At 35.2% G+C, this 11,134-nt stretch overlaps 1 long non-coding RNA gene across 1 annotated transcript; it reads left to right on the top strand.

The window, feature by feature from the left end:
• The first annotated feature begins 9,679 nt into the window (after positions 1–9,679).
• Positions 9,680–10,314, top strand: LOC110926263. Its single transcript, XR_002585090.2, has 2 exons — positions 9,680–9,809; positions 10,130–10,314. It is a non-coding gene; the product is annotated as an uncharacterized LOC110926263 (long non-coding RNA).
• The last annotated feature ends 820 nt before the right edge of the window (positions 10,315–11,134 follow it).

The following is an 11,134-nucleotide window of genomic DNA, read 5'->3' on the forward strand; positions in this document are numbered from 1 at the left end:
CCGGGACACGAACTGGATCCACCGGGTTCACATATGGAAGAAAACAGAAAACATAAACTCTGGGCACCGTCGCCGACGCCCATAATGGCCGTCGGCGACGCACCTCCGTCGTCCAAAAACTCCGTAGACAGAAAACTAGGCCGTCGGCCAAAACCCAATTCCCACATGCCGTGGGGCGACGGCCCTTCTGGGCGTCGGCGACGGCCCCTCGTTTATTCATTTTCCTGCTGTGTTGTTTCGTTGTTCGCATAAACTAAAATTCGCATAACTTTCAACCCGTTTACCCGTTTAACCTCCCGTTCCCTTCTACATGCTTGTAAATTCACCGTTTATCATAAGAACCCAAAACCCAACATCCGGATTAAGGAAATTCTTGTCTTACACGCTCTTGGCTTATTATTCACTTATGAGTTATTCGACCCGTTATGGGTATTTACACATTAGAAAGTCTATAACATACATAGCCCTATACTTCGCTTTCATACTAAACCAAGACGTTACTCTAATCGAATAACTCGCTTCCAAATGACTTTTAAGGTCGTTTACCCGAAATCCCCACCAAGGGCGTTTTTGTCAACCTTGCCCCATTATTAACAACAAGCACTACCTTGCATAAGCAACCAATCCTACTACCTAGTTACGATTCTCAATCACGCATACCTTGCTCGGATCAAAGCTGAGATCTGTTTAATACTTCATCGATATCATACCATTTGTTCCTATTGGATCTCAATTATCATACCTAGTTAAGTTGCATATAACTTTACATAAATAACTAAGAAGTGATTACGGAATCACTTACCTTGTGCATCCGTGTTCATACCCGCTTGCTTGCCTCATCTTGACCCGTTAGTCTTTCGTGCTTGAGTCCATGTCCACATGATCCCTAATGCTTTCATATTACCGCAATCACATCCTTGTTAGTGTACACGATTTCACATCTAAATGATCATATCAAGAGCGTAACTCACATTTGACTTTCATGGTCAAGTCTAATAAACATAAAGCATACATCCAAAAACCACATCTTTTTAGACTCATGCAATCCATCACGTTAACGCATAAAACACATATTAATTTAGCACCTACCATACGACACTATGTACATTTCGTACTTATGATGCTAAAGTACCTACAACCACATGATCACATAATCATACTCGCATACACATTTGCTTACATATACTTTCACATATCATACACCTTCGCTCTTAATTACCTTGATTCAAGCACATCTAATACAAGGTGAGCATTACACCATTCAAGCACAAGGTACAAGCTCCTAATGCATAATTTTACCAAACCATATATTCAATCCGAATTCTCATATGGACTCCACCTTAAGCACACTTAACATATTATTTTGCTAACGACTACACCATAAACACCTTCTATACATACTACCCACAACTTTCATACGATTTCACAATTTTGTTCTCTTAGGCATTTCATCGAACACTTGGCGGGTATCACATTTGTAAAACATTATGTACAAGCTTTTAAAGCGTGATTCCTACTAATTCTTCACATAACTTATTAACAATCAATCAAGCTCATAACAATATTTCGCCCTAACTACGGACATATGGTTGTGACACCAATTATTCGTAACAAGATCATCAAAAACAATCAAATTAACACATAGAAATCTCAATGTTTCTAGCCATTCCTTGACATGCAAGTGGGTTTTGCCTAATCCATGTTCATATTCAAAATTTAACATATCTCGATGTCTACTCAGCCATTGCAACCATCATTCATACTAGATTTAGCATTACATTCACGAATTACACTAAACCCACTAAATCAAACATCACCAAATTGCAAAATTCGACTTACTTGATGTAGGAAATGCTTAGATGATCACCATTCTTAGTTTATGCAGTCAACTAGCCTTCGATTTCCCTTTTAATTTGAAGATTTTGAAGAAACTAGGGTTTGAACCCTTTTCTTCCTTCCTGCTCATCGACACACACACACACACTCTATGTGTGTGTGTGGTGTTTTAATTTCTTTTTTATAAAATCATGTTTCCCACTTAACGGTTTTGGTCCCTCTAGTTTCATTTTGGTTAAATAAGAGATTCAAACTTATTTGTTTACATCAACCGGGTTTTTAATTTACCAAACCCGTTTTTGGGGCGTTACAAGTCTACCCCCCTTAAACGAGGTTTCGTCCCCGAAACCTTTCTCATTCTTAGTAGACTAAAACTACTCTTATTTTCCATCTATTCATTCACGATGCTCATCATAACATGAATACATTCGGGATCTTGGTCAGAAGTTCGTTTCATACCTAAACATGATTGTACGCATTGTCCTTACGTTCTTAAATTATGTAAGTTACTTCCATAATTACATGAAATTCAGAATCTGTTCCAGAGCTCTTATTAGTGTCTTTTACTTTATGCTACTAGCTTTTAACGCCTATCATCACTAACGTTTCATTCATCGAATTTATTCCAATTGTATACAATTATTAATCTAGCAAACCCAAGTCTATGGCTTGTTTCTAGCTTCCTATTTAAGCATATTACATTCATATATTTACTAATCGAAATAAATCGATTTATTTCATACTACTCATACACCATATGCTATCTTTCATTTTGTTCACTATGAGTCATCCTAGACATTCCATTACTATCATTACTTTCGTTTTCCTTTAAGCTCATAGGAGGGGTCGATATATTACCATACACATACTATAGTCATTCAAGGACTTATTATTACAACCAAAATCACCCTTTTTACACCTACTTATCCGTACTTAACATGAAGACTAAGCATTATTCCCATGGTTACTATTGTTATCTATGTCATGCATATCTTTTCTACAATGCCTTGTTCAAATGAACATGGCCAACAAGCCGAGCATCAAGGTTAGCATTTCTTATCGATACTTGTCGTTTCTTATATTCTATCAGAGTTTCCACAGTTATGATCACTCAATTCAATATCACCGGTTCGCATAGAAGTATTTTTCAATATGTAACTTTCTATTTAATATCCACGAGTTAAACCATTTACTAACCTCACTAATTTGGTACGAGCCAACGTGAAACAACCAGAGTTGACTTGCTCCTTCACGAATCCATAACTTAATAGGCCTGATCTTGTCCATCGGTATCATAAGCTTTCATTCATGGGCATTCTTTCGCCGTCCTAGGTAGTTTTATCGCATCGTGATTCCTGCCAATCTCATTATAAAATTAGGGGTTTACACATTCCATTCGATTTCATTCAGATATGATGTTTATCACATCGCCTTATTTATATATTAATACTTTCTCAATTCCTTCGTAAGGCATTAGTGTGCTAGTCTTATTCATAACGAGTCAATACATGGCCAATTCTTAATATATCATTCTTATTATTTGACACGTTCTTGACAGGTAGATACATAACCATTATTTCGTAATTCTATAACTTATTTGGTGTACTACTCTACACATTTCCTTTCTTCTCTAGCAGCCCCACGGTTTGAAATTAAATTATTTCTTAGCTTCTGCAGTTCGACTTTTCAAGGTCAAACTGCCACTTATTTCTTATTATACATATATATAAACATGCGTATCGGAGTACATGTTGGTACCCATTTTTAATTCAGACATGCTTGCGATCTCATCGCTTCACTGTTTCAATGTTTTCTCGCAAACACTTGCCCTTCCCGTTTTAAAAGTTAATTATAATACTCATTTCGCTTACAATTCCAACATTTTAATTCCATTCACTTATATGCTTTTATTTCTTTTACACATTCGATTACCCAATTAAATGGGTAATGGCATATATTCTCATAATGAGATTCAAGCATACTACTTACGACCCGGTCATATCGGGTTAATTGCTTTCAACATAAATCTTTCGTTCTATCCGTATAACGGATTGAACTTCATACATTTGTTACTGCATTCACGACCACCCGTTCCAAACGGATGGTACCTTATCCTTACTCGACTTGTTCAATTTGAACCGGTCGACTTGCATAACTTATCATAGCATTCGCCATCATAACCAAATCCACAAGGGATTTGCATCATTCTTATCTTTCATTCCTTGAATCCGTCTCGCGGATTCAAGCGTTGCATTCGCATATTTCATTCCTTGAATCCGCCTCGCGGATTCAAGCATTGCATTCATACCTTTCTTTCATGTTTTGAATCCGTCTCGCGGATTCTAACATAGCATTTCATGTTTCGAATCCGTCTCGCGGATTCTAACATAGCATTTCATACTCTCATTTTCGAGAGTCTTACATTTCTCTTAACCCTCACGTCCACCTACTACTTAATTCTAACGGACACACCTGTAACAATTATCACGGGCTCGCGAAAGTCATGCGTTTCTTGTGTACTGGCCAGGTACACAATCCACACACTAGTTTCGTGTCTTCGTGTAATTGTCACCTTATGTCCGAAGAATTAGATTTCGGCACGTGTAACATTTCCAAAACTTCATTACCATTCTTATCATTATTTTTCACTTAAAATTCTCCTTTCATTGTTAGGTTTTACCATTACATGTACTTACATATATTAAACATATGTACTTGGGTCAATATGTCAAATTACATACCTTAGCGTCGGTGCTAGACCGCATCCACAAATCATTCTTTTCAAGCAACCATGCTTACCTTACACATAACATATAGTTAGTTATCTTCCAATACATACTTAAGCACATACTTACCTTTGATTCTACTTTTAGATCTTGGTCGAGTCTCGGATTGTACGGGTTTCTCGTGATAAGAGCACACAGGTTCGAGTTCAAGTACCTATCCTCTTGTACTTGATTCTCTCAAACCAGGGCTCTGATACCAACTTGTTACGCCCTAACACGTAATTAACGAAAGTCGCAGCGGAAGTCCTTGCCATAAAATTTCTTACATCATAATTCATACTTCTTACTTGAAAGTTCACTTTGTAAAATAACCCCTTTATATTAAATACATCAAACTGACTCAATTATAAAATAATTGATAGCTTATGTACAATAAATACATCCTCAGACAACCCCGTACAATCCCTCAAGTGACTCGATCCTCGATCTTTATTCCTTGATGATCCTCCTTGACCCGAACCACCTGCATTCACCACATACATTCAGAACATTAGCACACAATGTATAGACATGATCATTCACATACGCTTCACTTCTCGTTCTTTATCAAACTTCAAGCATTCCGTCTGCGTATCCATTTCCTGGCGAGGCTTCATAAATGTACCTGCATTACTTATCATTCTCGAGGTACACCAATAATAACGTTAATCATCAATGTGTCTAAATCGTACACATATACATATTTACATACCCACATACATATACATCTACATACGTACATGCACTCATACATACCCTTATACATACCTACATACACAACTACGTACTTACATATCCTTCCTACAACTAGACATTCATTCAAACACTCATACATATTATTAAGCATAACTACATAACCCACTACATACGTACACTTGGAGTTATAAACATACATACCTTTCCTTCATCAAAAATGCATCCGAACTTGATTTCGGACCATTCAGGAGCTTAACAGAGCGCCGGGACACGAACTGGATCCACCGGGTTCACATATGGAAGAAAACAGAAAACATAAACTCTGGGCACCGTCGCCGACGCCCATAATGGCCGTCGGCAACGCACCTCCGTCGTCCAAAAACTCCGTAGACAGAAAACTAGGCCGTCGGCCAAAACCCAATTCCCACATGCCGTCGGCGACGGCCCTTCTGGGCGTCGGCGACGGCCCCTCGTTTATTCATTTTCCTGCTGTGTTGTTTCGTTGTTCGCATAAACTAAAATTCGCATAACTTTCAACCCGTTTACCCGTTTAACCTCCCGTTCCCTTCTACATGCTTGTAAATTCACCGTTTATCATAAGAACCCAAAACCCAACATCCGGATTAAGGAAATTCTTGTCTTACACGCTCTTGGCTTATTATTCACTTATGAGTTATTCGACCCGTTATGGGTATTTACACATTAGAAAGTCTATAACATACATAGCCCTATACTTCGCTTTCATACTAAACCAAGACGTTACTCTAATCGAATAACTCGCTTCCAAATGACTTTTAAGGTCGTTTACCCGAAATCCCCACCAAGGGCGTTTTTGTCAACCTTGCCCCATTATTAACAACAAGCACTACCTTGCATAAGCAACCAATCCTACTACCTAGTTACGATTCTCAATCACGCATACCTTGCTCGGATCAAAGCTGAGATCCGTTTAATACTTCATCGATATCATACCATTTGTTCCTATTGGATCTCAATTATCATACCTAGTTAAGTTGCATATAACTTTACATAAATAACTAAGAAGTGATTACGGAATCACTTACCTTGTGCATCCGTGTTCATACCCGCTTGCTTGCCTCATCTTGACCCGTTAGTCTTTCGTGCTTGAGTCCATGTCCACATGATCCCTAATGCTTTCATATTACCGCAATCACATCCTTGTTAGTGTACACGATTTCACATCTAAATGATCATATCAAGAGCGTAACTCACATTTGACTTTCATGGTCAAGTCTAATAAACATAAAGCATACATCCAAAAACCACATCTTTTTAGACTCATGCAATCCATCACGTTAACGCATAAAACACATATTAATTTAGCACCTACCATACGACACTATGTACATTTCGTACTTATGATGCTAAAGTACCTACAACCACATGATCACATAATCATACTCGCATACACATTTGCTTACATATACTTTCACATATCATACACCTTCGCTCTTAATTACCTTGATTCAAGCACATCTAATACAAGGTGAGCATTACACCATTCAAGCACAAGGTACAAGCTCCTAATGCATAATTTTACCAAACCATACATTCAATCCGAATTCTCATATGGACTCCACCTTAAGCACACTTAACATATTATTTTGCTAACGACTACACCATAAACACCTTCTATACATACTACCCACAACTTTCATACGATTTCACAATTTTGTTCTCTTAGGCATTTCATCGAACACTTGGCGGGTATCACATTTGTAAAACATTATGTACAAGCTTTTAAAGCGTGATTCCTACTAATTCTTCACATAACTTATTAACAATCAATCAAGCTCATAACAATATTTCGCCCTAACTACGGACATATGGTTGTGACACCAATTATTCGTAACAAGATCATCAAAAACAATCAAATTAACACATAGAAATCTCAATGTTTCTAGCCATTCCTTGACATGCAAGTGGGTTTTGCCTAATCCATGTTCATATTCAAAATTTAACATATCTCGATGTCTACTCAGCCATTGCAACCATCATTCATACTAGATTTAGCATTACATTCACGAATTACACTAAACCCACTAAATCAAACATCACCAAATTGCAAAATTCGACTTACTTGATGTAGGAAATGCTTAGATGATCACCATTCTTAGTTTATGCAGTCAACTAGCCTTCGATTTCCCTTTTAATTTGAAGATTTTGAAGAAACTAGGGTTTGAACCCTTTTCTTCCTTCCTGCTCATCGACACACACACACACACTCTATGTGTGTGTGTGGTGTTTTAATTTCTTTTTTATAAAATCATGTTTCCCACTTAACGGTTTTGGTCCCTCTAGTTTCATTTTGGTTAAATAAGAGATTCAAACTTATTTGTTTACATCAACCGGGTTTTTAATTTACCAAACCCGTTTTTGGGGCGTTACAAGTCTACCCCCCTTAAACGAGGTTTCGTCCCCGAAACCTTTCTCATTCTTAGTAGACTAAAACTACTCTTATTTTCCATCTATTCATTCACGATGCTCATCATAACATGAATACATTCGGGATCTTGGTCAGAAGTTCGTTTCATACCTAAACATGATTGTACGCATTGTCCTTACGTTCTTAAATTATGTAAGTTACTTCCATAATTACATGAAATTCAGAATCTGTTCCAGAGCTCTTATTAGTGTCTTTTACTTTATGCTACTAGCTTTTAACGCCTATCATCACTAACGTTTCATTCATCGAATTTATTCCAATTGTATACAATTATTAATCTAGCAAACCCAAGTCTATGGCTTGTTTCTAGCTTCCTATTTAAGCATATTACATTCATATATTTACTAATCGAAATAAATCGATTTATTTCATACTACTCATACACCATATGCTATCTTTCATTTTGTTCACTATGAGTCATCCTAGACATTCCATTACTATCATTACTTTCGTTTTCCTTTAAGCTCATAGGAGGGGTCGATATATTACCATACACATACTATAGTCATTCAAGGACTTATTATTACAACCAAAATCACCCTTTTTACACCTACTTATCCGTACTTAACATGAAGACTAAGCATTATTCCCATGGTTACTATTGTTATCTATGTCATGCATATCTTTTCTACAATGCCTTGTTCAAATGAACATGGCCAACAAGCCGAGCATCAAGGTTAGCATTTCTTATCGATACTTGTCGTTTCTTATATTCTATCAGAGTTTCCACAGTTATGATCACTCAATTCAATATCACCGGTTCGCATAGAAGTATTTTTCAATATGTAACTTTCTATTTAATATCCACGAGTTAAACCATTTACTAACCTCACTAATTTGGTACGAGCCAACGTGAAACAACCAGAGTTGACTTGCTCCTTCACGAATCCATAACTTAATAGGCCTGATCTTGTCCATCGGTATCATAAGCTTTCATTCATGGGCATTCTTTCGCCGTCCTAGGTAGTTTTATCGCATCGTGATTCCTGCCAATCTCATTATAAAATTAGGGGTTTACACATTCCATTCGATTTCATTCAGATATGATGTTTATCACATCGCCTTATTTATATATTAATACTTTCTCAATTCCTTCGTAAGGCATTAGTGTGCTAGTCTTATTCATAACGAGTCAATACATGGCCAATTCTTAATATATCATTCTTATTATTTGACACGTTCTTGACAGGTAGATACATAACCATTATTTCGTAATTCTATAACTTATTTGGTGTACTACTCTACACATTTCCTTTCTTCTCTAGCAGCCCCACGGTTTGAAATTAAATTATTTTAATAAACAAGGCTTTGGCTTGGACCAGATTTATAAACAAAGAATATTTGTCTTAGTAAAAATGAATGCAAAGTGCAATTTTCTTTTTATTTCAAGATGAGGCTATGATGATTTTGTAGATGTGAGTAAAAATTGAGTGAAGATAGCATCATGGCATGGTAAGTTTGTAGGATGGCAGTTGTTCATGCAACCTCTCTTGCAGTCATGGTGTTGTCATCTTAATGCACAATCTGAGCCTGGTGTTCTGACAATGGTATTGGTGAATTAGACACACTATTCGGTCAAAAACTCCATCAGAATCTATTCGGTCATCAAGTTCACTATTCACATATTCTGATAAACGGTTAGAAGTGGCTGTTAGAAGTGGCTGTTAAACAGTTAAGCCGAACAGGATTACATGTAAGTTTTGTTTTTTTATGCTTGACTTTTGATCTTTTGACTTTTATATGTCAACTGTAATACTTTAATTTAAAATTGGTTTTTGAAAGTTCTAGTTCTTGATAAAATTATGTTCCAAATTATGTTGAATTATTGGAACTAAAACTAAAGATGAAATGACATGTGAGTAGATTCTGAATTTGGAAGTAGTGGTTTTGACTTATTAAGTCAAAAGTGGTTTTGACTTATAATTATGACTTAAAACCTTTTCTGAAAACAGTTGTTTTCATGATCATAACTCTAACAAAATCTTTTCATTGATTCAGGTTTTAATTTTTGTATTGAGTTGGAGGCGGATAGGTGGCTTTGGAAGGTATGAAAAACAGAATTGATAAATTTAGGGAAAATGTGCTTGAAAGATGATAACGCAATAGTTGAAGATCTCATTCTACAGCTTCGATGAATTCAGGTATGTTTTTAAATAATGTTTCCTAGATGTTTGAAGACCGACAAATGTCGAAAGAAGTAGCACTGTAGACATTTGTCATTCTTTGTTGATCTTCAAACATCTAGGAACCTTTATTTGAGAACATCCCTGCATTTATCGAAGCTGTAGAATGAGATCCTCCACTGTTGGGTTATCATCTTTCAAACCCATTTTCCCTAAATTTATCGATTTTGTTTTTCATGCAGTTTTATCTAACGGCTTTGGAAAATGCTGCGGTTTTTACAGGAGAATGTTTCTAAAGGCATATGTGTTTGTTTTGAAAATCCAAATTTTAAACATTGTTTTGTGTTCATATTTTTCATTTATATGGTTTTTCATGATGAATTTAACAAAAAATAAGACTGGTTTTAATGAAAGTCTGCATTAGTGACATATTGTCTTTACATTATGTTTGGAACAGTGTTGGTTTGGAACTAAATGATGCATTAGATAATATATTTATAATTACTGTTTTTTCTGTGTTAGTGAAATTAAAGATTTTTTTGTGGGTTCGTTATGCTTCTCTTGTGTCTAAAGTTAATTATGGAAAATGTATTTAAGGTATTCTTAATATATAATGTGAATGTGAATTTATTAAATAATTTCACATCATATACACATAAACACGTAGGTTTACATTCAATATTTACGATGTACCCGCGTCCATCGGACGGGTGTCCACCTAGTGTTAAATAACAGTAATAATTTTAAACTAAAAATTCCTATACTAATAAACAAAAATCTTTTTTGACACATGTCACTTTCTCATGCTTTCTCACCTTATTTTCCTATTTATCTATGTTAAATAACAATAATAATTTTAAACTAAAAATTAGATAAGAATAAATATTTGTTTTTCTATAAATAATTTTAAACAAAATTTAGATAAGCATACACCTTTTTTATAAAAGATTTTCATTTACTATATAAAAGATAAAATAATAATAATAATAATAATAATAAACAATAATAAAAAGTAAACAATACTAAAAAAGTTTTTACGGCTTATCATTAACAATATAATTAAATAAATAGATAACATTAAATAATAATAATAAAGTTAAAAGATAAAAATTATATATTAACAATATCTATCTACTATAATAAAAGAAACAAGTTTTGGACATGTGTCATTCATTAAAGTCATCTCTTTTTATAGATAATTAATATCAATTAAAAGATAATTATATAATTAAATTTAATATAAATTT

Source organism: Helianthus annuus, chromosome 17 (assembly GCF_002127325.2).
Source record: "Helianthus annuus cultivar XRQ/B chromosome 17, HanXRQr2.0-SUNRISE, whole genome shotgun sequence".
Taxonomy (NCBI): domain Eukaryota; kingdom Viridiplantae; phylum Streptophyta; class Magnoliopsida; order Asterales; family Asteraceae; genus Helianthus; species Helianthus annuus.